The following is an 18,474-nucleotide window of genomic DNA, read 5'->3' on the forward strand; positions in this document are numbered from 1 at the left end:
CTTCCAAGTATTGAAGTAAACTTCCAAGTAACTTCCAAGTAATTCCAAGTATTGCAAACTAAAATAATGATGCAAAACGTAAACCCAAAAGTATTGATTTCAAAACAAAACATTCCAAGGAAATCATTTTGAAATGCCAAAACAATGTAAATGGATGCAAAAAAATTGTTTCACTGAAAAACTTTTTATGAAAACGGAATTAAATAAAACGCCTCCCTCTTTCCTGCAATTTTTCCTATCTTTAGTCATGTTACCCTTGCCTTAGCTTTCGTCACCTTTTTCCAATTCCAAGATTTGACACATTAATTCCAGCAACATAGCAACCTGCATCCCACTGCTGGTTTTTAAAATGTCACATTGTGATTTATGAAAGGGTTGACAAACCATTATTTAATGAAACATCATTAGTGTTTGTCAGGAGCCTTTTTTTTTGGACCAATAAGGCAACTCCATTAATTGAATGCCAAAGCCTATTAATTGAATCCAACTAGCATGCTGGTTGTTCCTGTAGATGTCCAGTCATTGTCCTAATGCTAGTTAACATTTTACTGCAGTGGGCTAAATCAGGGTCACACAGTGTGTCACGACTTCCGCCGAATTCGGTCCCCTCTGCTTGTTCGGGCGGCGTTCGGCGGTCGACGTCACCGGCCTTCTAGCCACAGCCAATCCACTTTCATTTTCCATTTGTTTTGTCTTTGTTTTACACATCTGATTTTAATCCCACAATTACTTGTTCATTATTTAACCCTCTTATTTAACCCGCGCCCAACTCTCTACACCAGCTACACATAGGACGATTACACAGTGTTTCTTGAAAGTCTTAAACAAATCTACTTTGAAACAAAAGTAGAAACCTCACATACATGGTTATGGGTTAAAAAAAAAACTGAAGATATATAGTTGAAATGTATTTTTAGTTTGCATCCCAATATTACACTTTATATACATCACAGAAGACTGATATATGACAAAACCATTTAATATCGAAACACCAGATTTGGGGTGTTTTAATAACATTTGACCCATGAGGCCAATAGGTCATCATGCCGAGACCTACACATGATATCCATGTGTTCATTTGACTTTGGGTAAGTATAAAAAAGGGCTTAATTGACTAAATGTCACTCTATCACTTTAAGGGCAATTCCAGACCTTGGGCCTGATTTAATTAAGTAAAGAGGCTGTCAATCATGTCATGTTCTGCTTAGTGTACACTCCGCCATGCATAAAAGCACAGCTTTGCCACTTAAGCCATGACTGTCATAAGGCAGACAAACATAACCAAATCCACTAGCCTATACATACTTCGTTACTACAACTCCCTCAGGGCGAGGGTTAAGCCCAAATTCCATAATTAATTAAACTACACTGAACAAAATTATAAACGTAAAGTGTTGGTCCCATGTTTCATGAGCTGAAATAAAAGATCCCAGAAATATTCCATATACACAAAAAACGTATTCCTCTAAAATGTTGTGCAAAAATGTCATTACATCCCTGTTAGTGAGCATTTGTCCTTTGCCAAGAGAATCCATCCACCTAGCAGGTGTGGCATATCAAGAAGCTGATTAAAAAGCATTATTATTACACAGGTGCACCTTGTGTTTGGGACAATAAAAGGCCACTCGAATATGCAGTTTTGTCACACAACAATGCCACAGATGTCTCAAGTTTTGAGAGAGCATGCAATTGGCATGCTGGTAGCAGGAATGTCCACCAGAGCTGTTGCCAGATAACTTTACTTTAATTTCTCTACCATAAATCGCCTCCAATGTTATTTTTTTTTTAATTTGGCAGTACGTCCGACCGGCCTCACAACCGCAGACCACGTGTAACCATGCCAGCCCAGGACCTCCAAATCCGGCTTGTAGACCTGCGGGATTGTCTGAGACCAGCCACCCGGACAACTGATGAAATCTTGGGGCTGCACAACCAAAGAATTTCTGCACAAACTGTCAGAAATCGTCCCAGGGAAGCTCATCTGCGTGTTCTTCGTCCTCACCAGAGTCTTTACCTGACTGCAGTTCAGTGTCGTAACCCACTTCAATGGGCAAATGCTCACCTTCAACAGCCGCCGGCATGCTGGTGAATGTGTTTCTTTGCGGTTTCAACTGATGAATCCCATTTTCAACTGTACCAGTCAGATGGAAGACAGCATGTATGGTGTTTTGTGGGTGAGCAATTTGCTGACGTTGTGAACAGATTGCCCTATGGTGGCGGTGGGGTTATGGTATGGGCAGGCATAAGCTACAGACAACTAACACAATTGCATTTTATCAATAGCAATTTGAATGCACAGCGATACCATGACAAGATCCTGAGGCCCATTGTTGTGCTATTGTCGTGCTAGCCCATTGTCATGAATGATAATTTATTTATTTTATTTCACCTTTATTTAACCAGGTAGGCTAGTTGAGAACAAGTTCTCATTTGCAACTGCGACCTGGCCAAGATAAAGCATAGCAGTGTGAACAGACAACAACACAGAGTTACACATGGAGTAAACAATAAACAAGTCAATAACATGGTAGAAAAAAGAGAATCTATATACAATGTGTGCAAAAGGCATGAGGTAGGCAATAAGTTGAATAATTACAATTTAGCAGATTAACACTGGAGTGATAAATCATCAGATGATCATGTGCAAGAAGAGATACTGGTGTGCAAAAGAGCAGAAAAGTAAATAAATAAAAGCAGTATGGGGGTGAGGTAGGTAAATTAGGTGGGTAGTTTACAGATGGACTATGTACAGCTGCAGCGATCGGTTAGCTGCTCGGATAGCAGATTTTTAAAGTTGTTGAGGGAGATAAAAGTCTCAAACTTCAGAGATTTTTGCAATTCGTTCCAGTCGCAGGCAGCAGAGAACTGGAAGGAAAGGCGTCCAAATGAGGTTTTGGCTTTAGGGATGATCAGTGAGATACACCTGCTGGAGCGCGTGCTACGGGTGGGTGTAGCCATCGTGACCAGTGAACTGAGATAATGCGGCACTTTGCCTAGCATAGCCTTGTAGATGACCTGGAGCCAGTGGGTCTGACGACAAACATGTAGCGAGGGCCAGCCAACTGCATCCAGTTTGCTGAGTAGAGTATTGGAAGCTATTTTGTAGATGACATCGCCGAAGTCGAGGATCGGTAGGATAGTCAGTTTTACTAGGGTAAGTTTGGCGGCGTGAGTGAAGGAGGCTTTGTTCCGAAATAGAAAGCCGACTCTAGATTTGATGTTGGATTGGAGATGTTTGATATGAGTCTGGAAGGAGAGTTTGCAGTCTAGCCAGACACCTAGGTACTTATAGATGTCCACATATTCTAGGTCGGAACCGTCCAGGGTGGTGATGCTAGTCGGGCGTGCGGGTGCAGGCAGCGAACGGTTGAAAAGCATGCATTTGGTTTTACTAGCGTTTAAGAGCAGTTGGAGGCCACGGAAGGAGTGTTGTATGGCATTGAAGCTCGTTTGGAGGTTAGATAGCACAGTGTCCAGGGAAGGGCCGGAAGTATACAGAATGGTGTCGTCTGCGTAGAGGTGGATCAGGGAATCGCCCGCAGCAAGAGCAACATCATTGATGTATACAGAGAAAAGAGTCGGCCCGAGAATTGAACCCTGTGGTACCCCCATAGAGACTGCCAGAGGACCGGACAACATGCCCTCCGATTTGACACACTGAACTCTGTCTGCAAAGTAGTTGGTGAACCAGGCAAGGCAGTCATTAGAAAAACCGAGGCTATTGAGTCTGCCGATAAGAATATGGTGATTGACAGAGTCGAAAGCCTTGGCCAGGTCGATGAAGACGGCTGCACAGTAATGTCTTTTATCGATGGCGGTTATGATATCGTTTAGTACCTTGAGCGTGGCTGAGGTGCACCCGTGACCGGCTCGGAAACCGGATTGCACAGCGGAGAAGGTACGGTGGGATTCGAGATGGTCAGTGATCTGTTTGTTGACTTGGCTTTCGAAGACCTTAGCTAGGCAGGGCAGGATGGATATAGGTCTGTAACAGTTTGGGTCCAGGGTGTCTCCCCGTTTGAAGAGGGGGATGACAGCGGCAGCTTTCCAATCCTTGGGGATCTCAGATGATACGAAGGAGAGGTTGAACAGGCTGGTAATAGGGGATGCGACAATGGTGGCGGACAGTTTCAGAAATAGGGGGTCCAGATTGTCAAGCCCAGCTGATTTGTATGGGTCCAGGTTTTCCAGCTCTTTCAGAACATCTGCTATCTGGATATGGGTAAAGGAGAAGCTGGGGAGGCTTGGGCGAGTAGCAGCGGGGGGGGCGGGGCTGTTGGCCAAGGTTGGAGTCGCCAGGTGGCAGGCATGGCCAGCCATTGAGAAATGTTTGTTGATAATGCACGGCCCCATATCGCAAAGATCTGTACACAATTCCTGGAAGATGAAAATGTCCCAGTTCATCCATGGCCTGCATACTCACCAGACATGTCACCCATTGAACATGTTTGGCATCCCCTGGATCCACGTTTACGACAGGGCGTTCCAGTTCTCGCCAAAATCCAGCAACTTCGCAAAGCCATTGAAGATGAGTGGGACAACATTTCACAGGCCGCAATCAATAGCCTGATCAACTCTATGTGAAGGAGATGTGTCGTGCTATATGAGGCAAATGGTGGACACACCAGATACTGACTGGTTTTCTGATCCACGCCCCCTACCTTGACCAACAGATGTATATCTGTATTTCCAGTCATGCGAAATCCATAGATTAGGGCCTAAATTTAATTCAATTGACTGATTTCTTTATATGAACTGTAACTCAGTAAAGTCTTTGCAATTGCATTTAGCTTTTTTTTTGTTCCTTAAAATTAGACTAATCGTTAAACTCCCGGGAAGCATGACTGGAGGGTGTACTCTAACCTCCAACACTTTGCCCTCAACACCTGTAGTAGGGAAGCCTATGCGGCTCGAAAGCGTTTCAATTACAATACGCCTGGTGTGTTCCATTCGTTATGAGGTAAACAAGATAATAAGCAGGAGGTATTTACATTCCATGCCTCTCTATTTGGAGGCACTGTTGGTGAACGTCCTCCCCAATGCATTCAATTAATGGGATTTGGAAAATACACAGTGACCTTATCCAAACTGACAAATGGGCATTTTTCTCACACCCTTCTGCACACAGCATGTTCGAGCTTCCTTATTTACTGCCCATTTTCCAAATGCCACTTTTGTTTTCTGTTTACTCCAGAAAGCATTGTTCATTTGGACTTTACCCCTGATTACGCCACACTGAAGTGAACGTGACTATACATCCAGCCCCCTGAGGTTCTGGTTGGACTGTGATAGCTACGACTCTTTCATCATTATGCCTTTCACACTAACAAAGAAAGTTCCGCTGTGCAAATCTATATTCATTTAGGTTGACGAGTGGTGAGGGACTTGTCATTAGGTGGCTGGGGCTATATAGAGCTTATACTCAGAGTTTATACTCCAGGGGACTGTGTATGTACTCATGACGTCCTCTCCTCCCTTTTTCTACTCCCTTTCGTACAATCGAGTCCAATTGGTGCTGACATTGACCCAGTCATGTTCATGCTCCTATATATTGTGTTATGAATCTGATTAACTAGCCTACTAATGTTGTTACACTTGTTAAGGCTAGGTGTCTTAGACCTAGCTAGATGGTCTGTAACCTGATTTAATGTGTTTATAAATGTGGGAAGTATGTGACTAGGTGTTGAACGTACAGTATTTACATTATGCTGCAGGAGACAGCCACCTTACCTTAGTTACATTGCCAGCTCAATCATGACTTCTTGGTCGGCCAGTCCAAGTGGATTTTCTTTGTTCATATCGTGACAACCATAAATATTTACTAAAAGGAAAATCCAAAAAGACATGCCAAAACAAGACTCAAAAATCAACAAAAGGCCTCATGGCTCTGTCAGCTGGGACACTCACTGACTATCACCTTAATTGGCAGCACCTGTGTGCAAATAAAGGCTTGGCTTAATTAACACCTAGACCCAGTTGGTGCTGCCACCTGGGGATTGAGTGTGGAAGTGTACCATGGTAGTGTGTTTTTCTATGTCCTAGCATTAACCTTCCCCCCCATATCTTTTTTATATCTTTTTTCGTCGCATATATTTCATTTTTCTTAACTTAAACTACAACATACTCTCCTGCAATCCGCCTCACCCAATGTGGTATGGATCTGCTATTTTTTTTTACCTCTGAACCAGAACCCTCAACAGAACCTACCCAGCAAACTAGCTACTAGCCGGCTAGCAACTGCTAGCGGTCATCAGCTACCATTAGCCCGGACAACTCTCGCCAGTCTGCACAGCGCGACTCAAACCAGAGCAAATCTGAGTTATTTTTCTTATCCATAATTCCGGATTTCTACCGCAAACTCTGAACCTTTTCACCTGGATCATCACAGCTAGCTAGCTGCTATCCGAGTGGCCTTTCCTGGCTAACGTCTCTGTCCCGAAGCAAGAACCAATTAGCATGGAGCTAGCCCTGCTAGGCCCATCTCCCGGCTAGCCGAAGAGGTCCATCAGCCACTTCTTGGGCTACAATACCTATTTTGCCAATTGGCCTGGAACCCCCCGACCCTTCACGACTGGACTACTGAAGTAATTTGCCCGATGGGGTTTATTAATTGGCTCCTCCGTCGCGACATCCCCTGAATGCCGATCTGTTAGCCTGTTAACCCCGGCCCGCTAGCTGTCTAGAGCATATCGGACTGTTAGCTTAAGAGGACAATTGGAAAAATTCTTTGGCCACTATACCTATTCTGCCAATTGGCCTAGATCCCTTTTACCACACGAAGCCATGCTGATCCACGACGACTGGTCTGCAGACGTAACAGCACGAAAGGGTTACAACAGACTTTCTTCTGCTAGCTTGCTAACCCCGGCCCGCTAGCTGCCTGAATTGCCATGTCTCCGGCCCGAGCCACTCACTGGACCCCTATGATTACTCGGCTACGCATGCCTCTCCCTAATGTCAATATGCCTTTTACATTACTGTTTTGGTTAGTAATTATTGCCATATTTCACTGTAGAGCCTCTAGCCCTGCTCAATACACCTTAGTTGAACCTTTAATTTCACCTCCCACACATGCGGTGACCTCACCTGGTTTACATGATGTTTCGTGAGACAATATCTCACTCATCGTCACTCAGTGCATAGGTTTACCTCCACTGTAGTTACATCCTACCATACCTTTGTCTGTACATTATGCCTTGAACCTATTCTATCATGCCCAGAAACCTACTCCCTTTACTCTCTGTTGCGAACGCACAAGACGACTAGTTCTCATAGCCTTTAGCCGTACCCTTATCCAACTCTGTTCCTCTGGTGATGTAGAGGTTAATCCAGGCCCTGCAGTGCCTAGCTCCACTCCCATTCCACAGGCTCTCTCATTTGTTGACTTCTGTAACCGTAAAATCCTTGGTTTCATTATAAGCCTCCTTCCTAAGTTTATTTTATTCACTGCCTTAGCACACTTGCCATCCCGGATGTACTAGCTGTGTCTGAATCCTGGCTTAGGAAGACCACCAAAACCGTGAAATTTCCATCCTTAACTATAACATTTTCTGACAAGATAGAACTGCCAAAGGGGGCGGAGTTGCAATCTACTGCAAAGATAGCCTGCAGAGTTCTGTCTTACTATCCAGGTCTGTGCCCAAACAATTTGAGCTCCTACTTTTAAAAATCCACCTTTCCAGAAACAAGTCTCTCACCTTCAGCCCCCAGCTGTGCCCTGGACACCATGTGTGAATTGATTGCCTCCCATCTTTCCTCAGAGCTCGTGCTGTTAGGTGACCTAAACTGGGACATGCTTCACACCCCGGCCATCCTACAATCTAAGCTTCATGCCCTCAATCTCACACAAATTATCAATGAACCTACCAGGTACATCCCCAAATCCGTAAACACGGCACCCGCATAGATATTATCCTAACCAACCTGCTCTCCAAATACACCTCTGCTGTCTTCAACAGGGATCTCAGCGATCACTGCCAATCATCACTGTCAAATGCTCCCTAAATCACTTTAGCGAGCAGGCCTTTCTAATCGACCTGGTCCGGGTATCCTGCAAGGACATTGACCTCATTCCGTCAGCATAGGATGCCTGGTTATTCTTTAAAAGTGCTTTCCTCAACATGTTAAATAAGCATGCCCCATTCAATTTTTTTTTAACCAGAAACAGATATAGCCCCTGGTTCACTCTAGACCTGACTGCCCTTGACCAGCACAAAAACATCCTGTGGCATACTGCATTAGCATCGAATAGCCCCCGCGATATGCAACTTTTCAGGGAAGTTAGGAACCAATATACACAGGCAGTTAGGAAAGCTAAGGCTAGCCTTTTCGATCAGAAAAAAAGTTTGTGCTGCATCCTGTAGCACAAACTCCAAAAGTTCTGGGAAACCGTAAAGTCCATGGAGAATAAGAGCACCTCCTCCCAGCGGTTCCTCGGGCCGACTCTTTTCTCTGTAGACATCAATAATCTCGCTCTTGCTTCTGTATACTTCTGGCCCTTCTTTGGACACTGTGTTAATTAACCTCCAGATGAGCTTTAATGCCATACAACTCTCCTTCTGTGGCCTTCAATTGTTCTTAAATGCAAGTAAAACTAAATGCATGCTCGTCAACCTATCGCTGCCTACACATGCCCTCGTCACTACTCTGGACGGTTCTGACTTAGAATATGTGGACAACTACAAATACCTAGGTGTCTGGCTAGACTGTAAACTCTCCTTCCAGACTCACATTATCACACCCTGACCATAGAGAGCCTTTTTATTCTCTATGTTGGTTAGGTCGGGGTGTGACTAAAGGTGGGTAATCTAGGTTGTTTTATTTCTATGTTGGCCTGGTATGGTTCCCAATCAGAGGCAGCTGTTTATCGTTGTCTCTGATTGGGGATAATATTTAAGCAGCCATTTTACCACTGTGTTTTGTGGGATCTTGTTTATGTGTAGTTGTCTGTGAGCACTCCATAGCTTAACGTGTGATTTGCTTTTTTCTTGTTTGTGCGTTTCACAAATAAAAAGATGTGGAACCCATATCACGCTGCGCCTTGGTCCGAATGTCATTTTGACGATCGTGACAGAAGATCCCACCACACCAGGAAGAAGCAGCGTGGCCAGGAGGAGAAGGTATCCTGGGCTTGGGAGGAGATCAAGGAGGTGAAGATATCCTGGACTTGGGAGGAAATAATGGGGAACACAAAAGCATTCCTTGGACGCAGACGCAGGGAGAGAACGGAAGACAGCGACGACGCTGGGGTTCGCGGCCACAACGAAAGCCCAAAGAACAGCCCAAATAATTGGGGGGGGTCACACGGGGGGGGGTCGGCGGGGCCGAGGAGTGAACCAGAGCCAATCTGGGAGAAGATGGAGAAATTGGGGCAGAGTGAACGGAGAGTCAGAGACCGTCAGTGAGTTGATGGAGAAATTGGAGGAGAGACAAATGAGAGAGTTGTTGTGTTGGTGTATGATGAACGAAATTCACCCTAAGGAGCGTGTCATCAGTTTGAGGCCACCTGAGTCAGCTCTCCATACTCGTCCTGAGGAGCGTGCTAGCAGTGTGGTAAAAACTGTGCCGGCTCCACGCACCAGGTCTCCAGTACGCCTCCACAGCCCAGTACGTCCTGTGCCAGCTCTGCGCACTCGCCTTGAGGAGCGTGTCACCAGTCCGGTGTCACCTGTGCCGGATCCACGCACTAGACCTTCAGTGCGCCTTCACAGTCCGGTAAATCCTGTGCCCGCTCCTCGCACTTGCCCAGAAGTGTGTGTCATCAGTCCGGTACCACCTGTGCTGGCACCACGCACTAGGCCTCCAGTTCTCCTCCCCAGTCCGGGACGTCCTGTAACTGCTCCTCGCACTCGCCCTGAAGTGCGTGTCACCAGTCCGGTGCCACCTGTGCTGTCCCCACGCACTAGGCCTCCAGTGCGCCTTCCCAGTCTGGTACGTCCTGTACCTGCTCCTCGCACTCGCCCTGAAGTGCGTGTCACCAGTCCGGTGCCACCTGTGCTGGCTCCACGCACTAGGCCTCCAGTGCGCCTTCCCAGTCCGGTACGTCCTGTGCCTGCTCCTCGCACTCTCCCTGAAGTGCGTGTCACCAGTCCGGTGCCACCTGTGCTGGCTCCACGCACTAGGCCTCCAGTGCGCCTTCCCAGTCCAGTACGTCCTGTGCCTGCTCCTCACACTCGCCCTGAAGTGCGTGTCACTAGTCCGATGCCACCTGTGCCGGCTCCACGCACCAGGTGTCCGGCGACGGTGCACAGTTCAGAGCTTTCGGCGACGGTCCCCGGTCCACAGTTTCTGGCGACTGTCCCCGGTCCGGAGCTTCCAGCGACTGTCCCCGGTCCAGAGCTTCCGGTAACATCCCCGGTCCGGAGCTTCCGGCGACGGTCCACGGTCTGGAGCTTGCGCGACGGTCCACGGTCTGGAGCTTGCGCGACGGTCCACGGTCTGGAGCTTGCGCGACGGTCCACGGTCTGGAGCTTGCGCGACGGTCCACTGTCTGGAACCTCTTGCGACGGTCCACGGTCTGGAACCTCCTATGACGGTCCAGGGTCCGGAACCTCCTACGACGGTCCACGGTCCGGAAACTCCTGCGACGGTCCACAGTCCGGAATCTCCAGCGACGGTCAACGGTCCGTAGCTTCCAGGCAAGGCATCCAGTCCAGCTCCAGGGCAGGAGCCTTCCTCTGCGCCGGTGCTCAGTCAAGGCACGGCATACAGTCCCGCTCCACGGCCGGAGCCTTCTTCGGCGCCGATGTCCAGTCCAGGCACTGCGTCCAGTCCTGCTCCATGGCAGGAGCCTTCTTCTTTGCCGGTGCCCAGTTCAGGCACGCCGTCTAGTCCCTCTCCAGGGCAGGAGCCTTCCTCTGCGCCGGTGCCCAGTCCAGGCACGGCGTCCAGTTCCGCTCCAAGGCCGGAGCCTTCCTCTGCGCCAATGCCCAGTCCAGGCAAAGCATCCAGTCCTGCTCCAGGGCCGGAGCCTTCTTCTGAACCGGTGCCCAGTCCAGGCACAGCGTCCAGTCTAGCTCCATGGCAGGAGCCTTCCTCTGCGCCGGTGCACAATCCGGGTACGACGTTTTACCCGGCTCCATGGCCAAACCCGTGGTCTGGGCGGGGGCAAAGTCCCGCACCAGAGCCGCCACCGATGCTAGATGTCCACCCAGACCCTCCCCTATAGAGTCAGATTTTGCGGCCAGAGTCCGCACCTTTGGAGGGGGGGTACTGTCACGCCCTTACCATAGAGAGCCTTTTTATTCTCTATGTTGGTTAGGTCGGGGTGTGACTAGGGTGGTTAATCTAGGTTGTTTTATTTCTATGTTGGACTGGTATGGTTCCCAATCAGAGGCAGCTGTCTATCGTCGTCTCTGATTGGGGGTCATATTTAGGCAGCCAATTCCCCACTGTGTTTTTTGGGATCTTGTTTATGTGTAGTTGCCTGTGAGCACTCCATAGCTTCATGTATCGTTATCTTTTTTCTTGTTTTGTGCGTTTTACAAATAAAAAGATGTGGAACCCATATCACACTGCGCCTTGGTCCGAATGTTATTTTGACGATCGTGACACACATTAAGCATCTCCAATCCAAAATTAGATGTAGAATCAACTTCCTATTTCGCAACAAAGCATCCTTCACTCATACGGCCAAACATACCGTCGTAAAATTGACTCTGCTACCAATCCTAGACTTCGGCGATGTCATTTACAAAATAGCCTCCAACACTACTCAGCAAATTGGATGCAGTCTATCACAGTGCCACCCATTTTGTTACCAAAGCCCTATATACTACCCACCATTACGACCTGTTTGCTCTCGTTGGCTGGCCTTCGCTACATATTCGGCGCCAAAGCCACTGGCTTCTCCAGGTCATCTATAAATCTTTGCTAGGTAAAGCCCTGCCTTATCTCAGCTCACTGGTCACCATAGCAGCACCCACTCGTAGCACGAGCTCCAGCAGGTATATTTCACTGGTCACCCCCAAAGCCAATTCCTCCTTTGGCATCCTTTCCTTCCAGTTCTCTGCTGCCAATGACTGGAATGAACTGCAAAAATCTCTGAAGCCGTAGACTCAACTCTCCCTCACTAGCTTTAAGCGCTAGCTGTCAGATCAGCTCATAGATCACCGCACCTGTACATAGCCCACCTGTAATTAGCCCATCCAGCCACCTCATCCCCATACTGTCATCTATTTTGCTCCTTTGCACCCCAGTATCTCTACTTATACACTCATCTTCTGCACATCTATCACTCCAGTGTTTAATTGCTATGTTGTAATTATTTCGCCACTATGGCCTATTTATTGCCTTACCTCCGTTATCCTACCTCATTTGCACACACTGTATATAAACTTTTTCTATTGTATTATTTATTGACTTATTTATTGACTGTATGTTTGTTTATTCCATGTTTAACTCTGGGTTGTTGTTTGTGTCGCACTGCTTTGCTTTATCTTAGCCAGGTTACAGTTGTAAATAAGAACTTGTTCTCAACTAGCCTAACTGGTTAAATAAAGGTGAAATAAAAATATAAAAAAATATACAATTGCCAAGTGTAGACTGGCTGCGAAATTGTGATCCTAACAGGGACGGCATGTCGATATTTGTCTATTGTTCAAGAACATGTCTAGATACAATGTTACATTGTTACATTGTGAGTGTGCCTGCGGTTATGGAACCCCTACCTGTCCCAGACATGCTGTTTTCAACTCTTAATGATCGGCTATGAAAAGCCAACTGACATTTATTCCTGATTATTATTTGACCATGCTTGTCACTTATGAAAATTTTGAACATCTTGGCCATGTTCTGTTATAATCTCCACCCGGCACAGCCAGAAGAGGACTGGCCACCCCTCATAGCCTGGTTCCTCTCTAGGTTTCTTCCTAGGTTTTGGCCTTTCTAGGGAGTTTTTCCTAGCCACCGTGCTTCTACACCTGCATTGCCTGCTGTTTGGGGTTTTAGGCTGGGTTTCTGTACAGCACTTCGAGATATTAGCTGATGTACGAAGGGCTATATAAAAAACTTGATTTGATTTGAGTGTTGCAAAGCAACAGATTGATGTCTCTCGATGTACTGTACCAAGAAAAACATGTTTTTGCTTTGTGTGGTGAGGTCGGTGGCTGGGTACGCATTGGCTATTATCAAAGCCATATTTACTCACAAATAAACCTTGATGAAGCCCAAGTTCACCATAAAACAGATAGCTCAAACAACCAGGGTAGCATAGGCTATTAACTGAAATTGGCAAACAACTTTCACCAAATGTAAATACCAATGTAGCCAAGATACACAAGCAATAACCTCCGATGGCAGCATATTTTATAGCAATCAGCCGACAAAATGACACACTGCGCAACTCAGCTCAACTATTGTAGACCGATGTAGTATCCACAGCTACAATTGGCTACAACACTAGCTAGCTAGCTGTTAATATGGCTTGAAAACAGTCAAAATAAGTATACATAGTAACTATAACACTCAAGTACATACTGCATTTACAGCTACATAACAAACGCGACATATCACTTTATATCTAGCGAGACATATTATCTTTTCAGCAGGTTAGTATTGAATCCCTTAGAAACTCTCTTCACTTTGTGAACCTAAACACAAGGCTCACTCTCAACACTGCCACTTTTGAGATTTTGAGGATAAAAACCTGTCACGTGCCTGACCTGTTTTCTATTAGTTTTGTATGCGTTAGTTGGTCAGGACGTGAGTTTGGGTGGGCAGTCTATGTTTTGTGTTTCTATGTTGGTTTAATGGGTACCTGATATGGTTCTCAATTAGAGGCAGGTGGTTTTCATCTCCTCTGATTGAGAATCATATTAAGGTAGGTGGTGTCACATTGTTTGTTTGTGGGTGGTTGTCTCCTGTGTCAGTGTCTGTATGTTACGCCACATGGGACTGTTTCGGTATCGTTCGTTCGTTTTGTATGTAGTCTGTTTCCTGTTCATGCGTTCTTCACGTTATATGTAAGTTCGTGTCCAGGTCTGTCTACATCCTTTATTTGTTTTGTAGTTTATCAAGTGTATTTCGTTTCGTCTTCGTCTTGTTTAATAAATCATTATGTCACATAACCACGCTGCGTTTTGGTCGAATCACTACTCCTCCTCTTCGTATGAAGAGAAACCGCCATAATCATTGAGAAAAAACATTCAATAACAAAAAACAATGTCAATTTTTTATGTAATTATATTTCATTAGGCTTTTCATAACAGCATTTTTTTAAAATTAAATCTTCACAGGGTAAGCACTGCCTACACTGACTGGACGTCACCGCTGTTAGCAATGTGTAGTACTGCTGGTTCCTATTGAGTGGTTGAGCTGTGGAAGTTTCAGCCCAATGGCAACCCAACCATTTGGTTTTGTCTAAAGTTGAGGGATGGGGAATGTAACCACTGTACTACATGTACTAAATTAAATATTGATATGTTATACTCTTAAACAATCAATACGTTTAGCAAGAACCATCCCAGATTGTGCCTTTAAACAGTATCTAATAATCCATTTTAACAAAAACGCACAGAGGGTCAGTTACAAATTATATACACCGAAATGTGTCAGTATCACCAGCCATTTCCTCGGATCTCTGCTGAATCTCAAAACATACAATCTGTCTCAAGGCCATTGTTTTTCTTGATTTTTCTGCACCTTTCTCCTGAATATCTTTGACTGACCTTACTGATAAAAACAAACCCCCTGGACTTCTCCTCCCCTCTGAGTTGTACCTCCAATTATGAGAGACTAACCGCAATATTGGCTCTCATACCCACTCCGAAGTGTTGCATTTCATTAGATGACTTAAAACTCTCATCTTCCTTTGACAATAAGCAATATAACCAGCGGTCTAACATAAATGTAAGGCGAACATGAGCAGGTTGATGACAATGTTCTGTATTCTGACAGTACCCTTTCAGTCGTTATCAAATCCATTGAACCAAACATGAGAAAACAGAAAGGAATGCCATCTTGTGGTACAATCTTTTCCACCGCATTTGACAATGATAGATGTCTCTTTTCCTCAAAGGGAAACCACGTCAATGCTGCCAATACCTGTTGATGACACGATACACGACTTGAGAATTTCTGGGCCACAGCAATGTGCCAGAGCAATATTCTGGGCCACAACAATGATACATAGTTCCTAAATAAGTAAACTGTCAGTCACAAAGTGAACAAACACTTATCCGGTGTAAGTCACAGTAATACATTTTAAAAAGTATTAGCAAACATGTTCAGTATATTTTCGTACAGGACAGGAAATGCTGTAGGTCATGAGGAAAAGCAAATAATGTCTCACATCTAGTAAGACTCCAGATACATTTTCTTTGCTCGGTTCACAATCTCCACAACATATCCCACCCAACTCGTAGGGCAATGTTATGGGTTGTTAGGCCAGGTCAGTGACTTCACTACATGAATGGACATACAGGCCTAACAGTCATACTATTGCGATCATGGTTAAACAAGTGACCTTGGTGGGTGGGAAAGTTCAACTGTGCCCTGGACACATTCCAAATATAGGCTACCTCATGAGTTATTTCTAAAGATATTTGAAAAAGGCAGACATATATCGGAACATTATTCAATGCAAGCACCTACATTCTAATCAGCAAAAACTAAAGATTGTTTATTATCTGTGAACTGTTATTTTTTATAGGAGAGTAAACCTTAAATCAGCACTCCCACCAACTAATAATGACCTTCGGTCTGTTCCTGCTCCATCTCTTAAAGGTAATGACCCTGATAACCTGTGTGTGCGTGTCCACTCCTCAAAGTGCCGCCATCACTCTCAAGACATTTCCACTCCCAATTGAACACATAACATGTAGGCTTATGAGCTACCGGCATTATATATTTCCTGTAAATGGCAAAAAAAATAAATGCAGAATAAAAAATAAGAAATAAATGTTAATGAAAGTATAAGAAAGAGAGCAGGTGTGGAAGAGCTCTGCCCCGACTGGTTAGTAATGTCAATGATATGGTATGCTTCCAATCAGTGACTGTTAAAAATCGCCCACTTGAATTCCCAGAGCCAAAATTCCCGAAGCGTCCCAGAGTAGGATTGCTGACATAGGACCTGATTTAAGATCAGTTGTGCCTTTTAAACCATAATGAGTAAGACAGGGGAACTGATCCAAGATCAGCACTGCTACTTTGAGATGCCCTAAATTGAAGTAGTAAGTCGTGTAGTTCCCTAAGGTCGCTGTTGCACATAGGGGAGATAGGGGGATAGAGATCAGTTGGCTAGGCTATCCGCCTGCAGTCCTTTTCCAGCTGCATCTCCGCTAAGATATTCCATGAAATATTTATTTACCCTGCATTTTCCTCAGACAAATCCGGGCTATCCTTTACAGTCACACCTGCTGATCCAAGCCCTTTTTTTCGTGCGAGGGTTTGGGCCTCAGTTGGCTGCGCCTCCGTGCATAATATCCAACGGGTTTGAGGCGCATCACTGCACATTAAAGGCTGAAGTGGAGTGAACATAAACGTGCTCTACTGCCATGTCCAAAAGTGGTGCCACGTATGTTATTACTGTAGCTCCTTCCCTCATCCACCTGGTACTCTACCCTGCCTGCACAGTAGGGACTGCTGCCCTATGTACATAGATAGCGTCATTGAACACTAGTCACTTTAATAATGTTTACATACTGTTTCACCCACTTTATAGGTACATACTGTATTCTAGTCATTGCTCATCCTATATAAGTTATATGTATTTTTTTTAAATAATTGATTATGTGTGTTGTTTTTTCCCTTCGGTATTACTGTTGGAGCTAGAAACAATAACATCTGCAAATCTGTGTACGCGACCAATGCACTTTTATTTGATTTTGATCCTCCCCACATCCTCTACCTCTAGCTGATATATGGAGGATAACAATATATACAGCACCAGTCAAACATTTTACACACCTACTCATTCCAGGGTTCTATTTATTTGTACCATTTTCTACATTGCAGAATAATAGTGAAGACATCAAAACTATGAAATAACACATATGGAATCATGTGGTAACCCAAAAAGTGTTCAACAAATCAAAATATATTTTATATTGGAGATTCTTCAAAGTAGCCATCCTTTGCCTTGATGACAGCGTTGCACACTCTTGGCATTCTCTCATTACTTTACAACACTATCTATGTACATAGGGCAGCAGTCTCTACTGAGCAGGCAGGGTAGAGTACCGGATGGATGAGGGGAAGATCTACCAAGTCCAAATTATGGCAAGAACAGCTCAAATAAGCAAAGAGAAATGACAGTCCATCATTACTTTACGACATGAAGGTCAGTCAAGAACTTTGAAAGTTTCTTTAAGTGCAGTCGCAAAAACCGTCAAGCGCTATGATGAAATTGGCTCTCAGGAGGTGCGCCACAGGAAAGGAAGACGCGGAGTTACCTCTGCTGCAGAGGATGAGTTCATTAGAGTTAGCTGCACCTCAGATTGCAGCCCAAATAAATGCTTCAAAGAGTTCAACTAAGAGACACACCTCAACATCAACTGTTCAGAGAAGACTGCGTGAATCAGGCCTTCATGGTGGAATTGCTGCAAAGAGGAAAGAAATTCCACAAATTAACTTAACACAAAGGTTCTGATAGCCGCTCAAAGTTTGCCAGCCAAGACATTTCATCCCCCTCCTTTAATACATAATTAGAATCCTGGCATTTCCTGTACCAACATCTCAAAAAAACAAGCAAAAGGAATGGACATCTAAACCACAGGGAATGGACACATGGTTTTTCTGAGCTCTGTTGTAACCATCCGTGTTAAAATAACTCATAGTTCATGAGAAGAGACACCTAAGAAACATTTAATGTGATAAAACACCTATTTATTAACCTCTACTCTCCTCGCAGCTGAAAACGAGACAACTCTCGTCACCATCCAACAATCCCCTTCAGGAGTATCAATGCCACCCTTTTGTTCCAAAGCTCCGGGGGTCCAGATTTGACAACCTGAACACCACATCCATAAGTAAACGCCCTTCAACTACATTTATTCCAGTCGACCATTAATTGCAGGCTCGCTGTATCAAGCCTGACATTTAAGTTTCCCTCCAGAGTGCATCTTTGGGACAGAGTCTGAATGAGACGCATCTGGTTGAATTAAGGCAAAACAGAGATGACGGGCCGACTGCATGTTAATGTGATCTAGGAGAAGGTTGTCATTGCTGCTTCCCATCACTTCCATATACAGTACATCTATTCAGTCACTCCCTCCTGTTTCTCTTCTTGCTATGGACCTGTCAACAGCAGGAAGGGAGGCTATAGTCCCTAATTCTGAGCACGACTGGCAATTTCCCTAATCATTGTGGATAATAGTTTTTTCCTTATAGAGCCATTGTGGAATGAGAAGGTCAAAATTTCCAGGGTAGAGAATTGGAGCCATTTAGCTGACTTGGTACTGGATATTGTTATTTAATTTGTGGATAAGTTCCCACATTAAAGCATGTTTCGTAGAATTTTGAGAGGCTTTCTAAAGG

The 18,474-nt window shown here is 45.0% G+C and overlaps 1 protein-coding gene across 5 annotated transcripts in view; it reads right to left on the bottom strand.

Moving 5' to 3' along the window:
• LOC129827957 (leucine-rich repeat and immunoglobulin-like domain-containing nogo receptor-interacting protein 2) overlaps window positions 1-18,474 on the bottom strand; it is a 407,967-nt gene that overhangs the window by 127,007 nt on the left and 262,486 nt on the right. Inside the window, exon 5 of one of the 5 annotated variants that reach the window (XM_055889268.1) lies at window positions 17,482-17,537. The exons of the other annotated variants lie outside the window; for them this stretch is intronic. The gene's annotated coding sequence lies outside the window, so the exon portion shown is untranslated. The remainder of the gene's footprint in view (window positions 1-17,481; window positions 17,538-18,474) is intronic. 5 annotated transcript variants of the gene reach the window in all.

The sequence above is a fragment of the Salvelinus fontinalis genome, chromosome 29 (assembly GCF_029448725.1).
Source record: "Salvelinus fontinalis isolate EN_2023a chromosome 29, ASM2944872v1, whole genome shotgun sequence".
Taxonomy (NCBI): Eukaryota; Metazoa; Chordata; class Actinopteri; order Salmoniformes; family Salmonidae; genus Salvelinus; species Salvelinus fontinalis.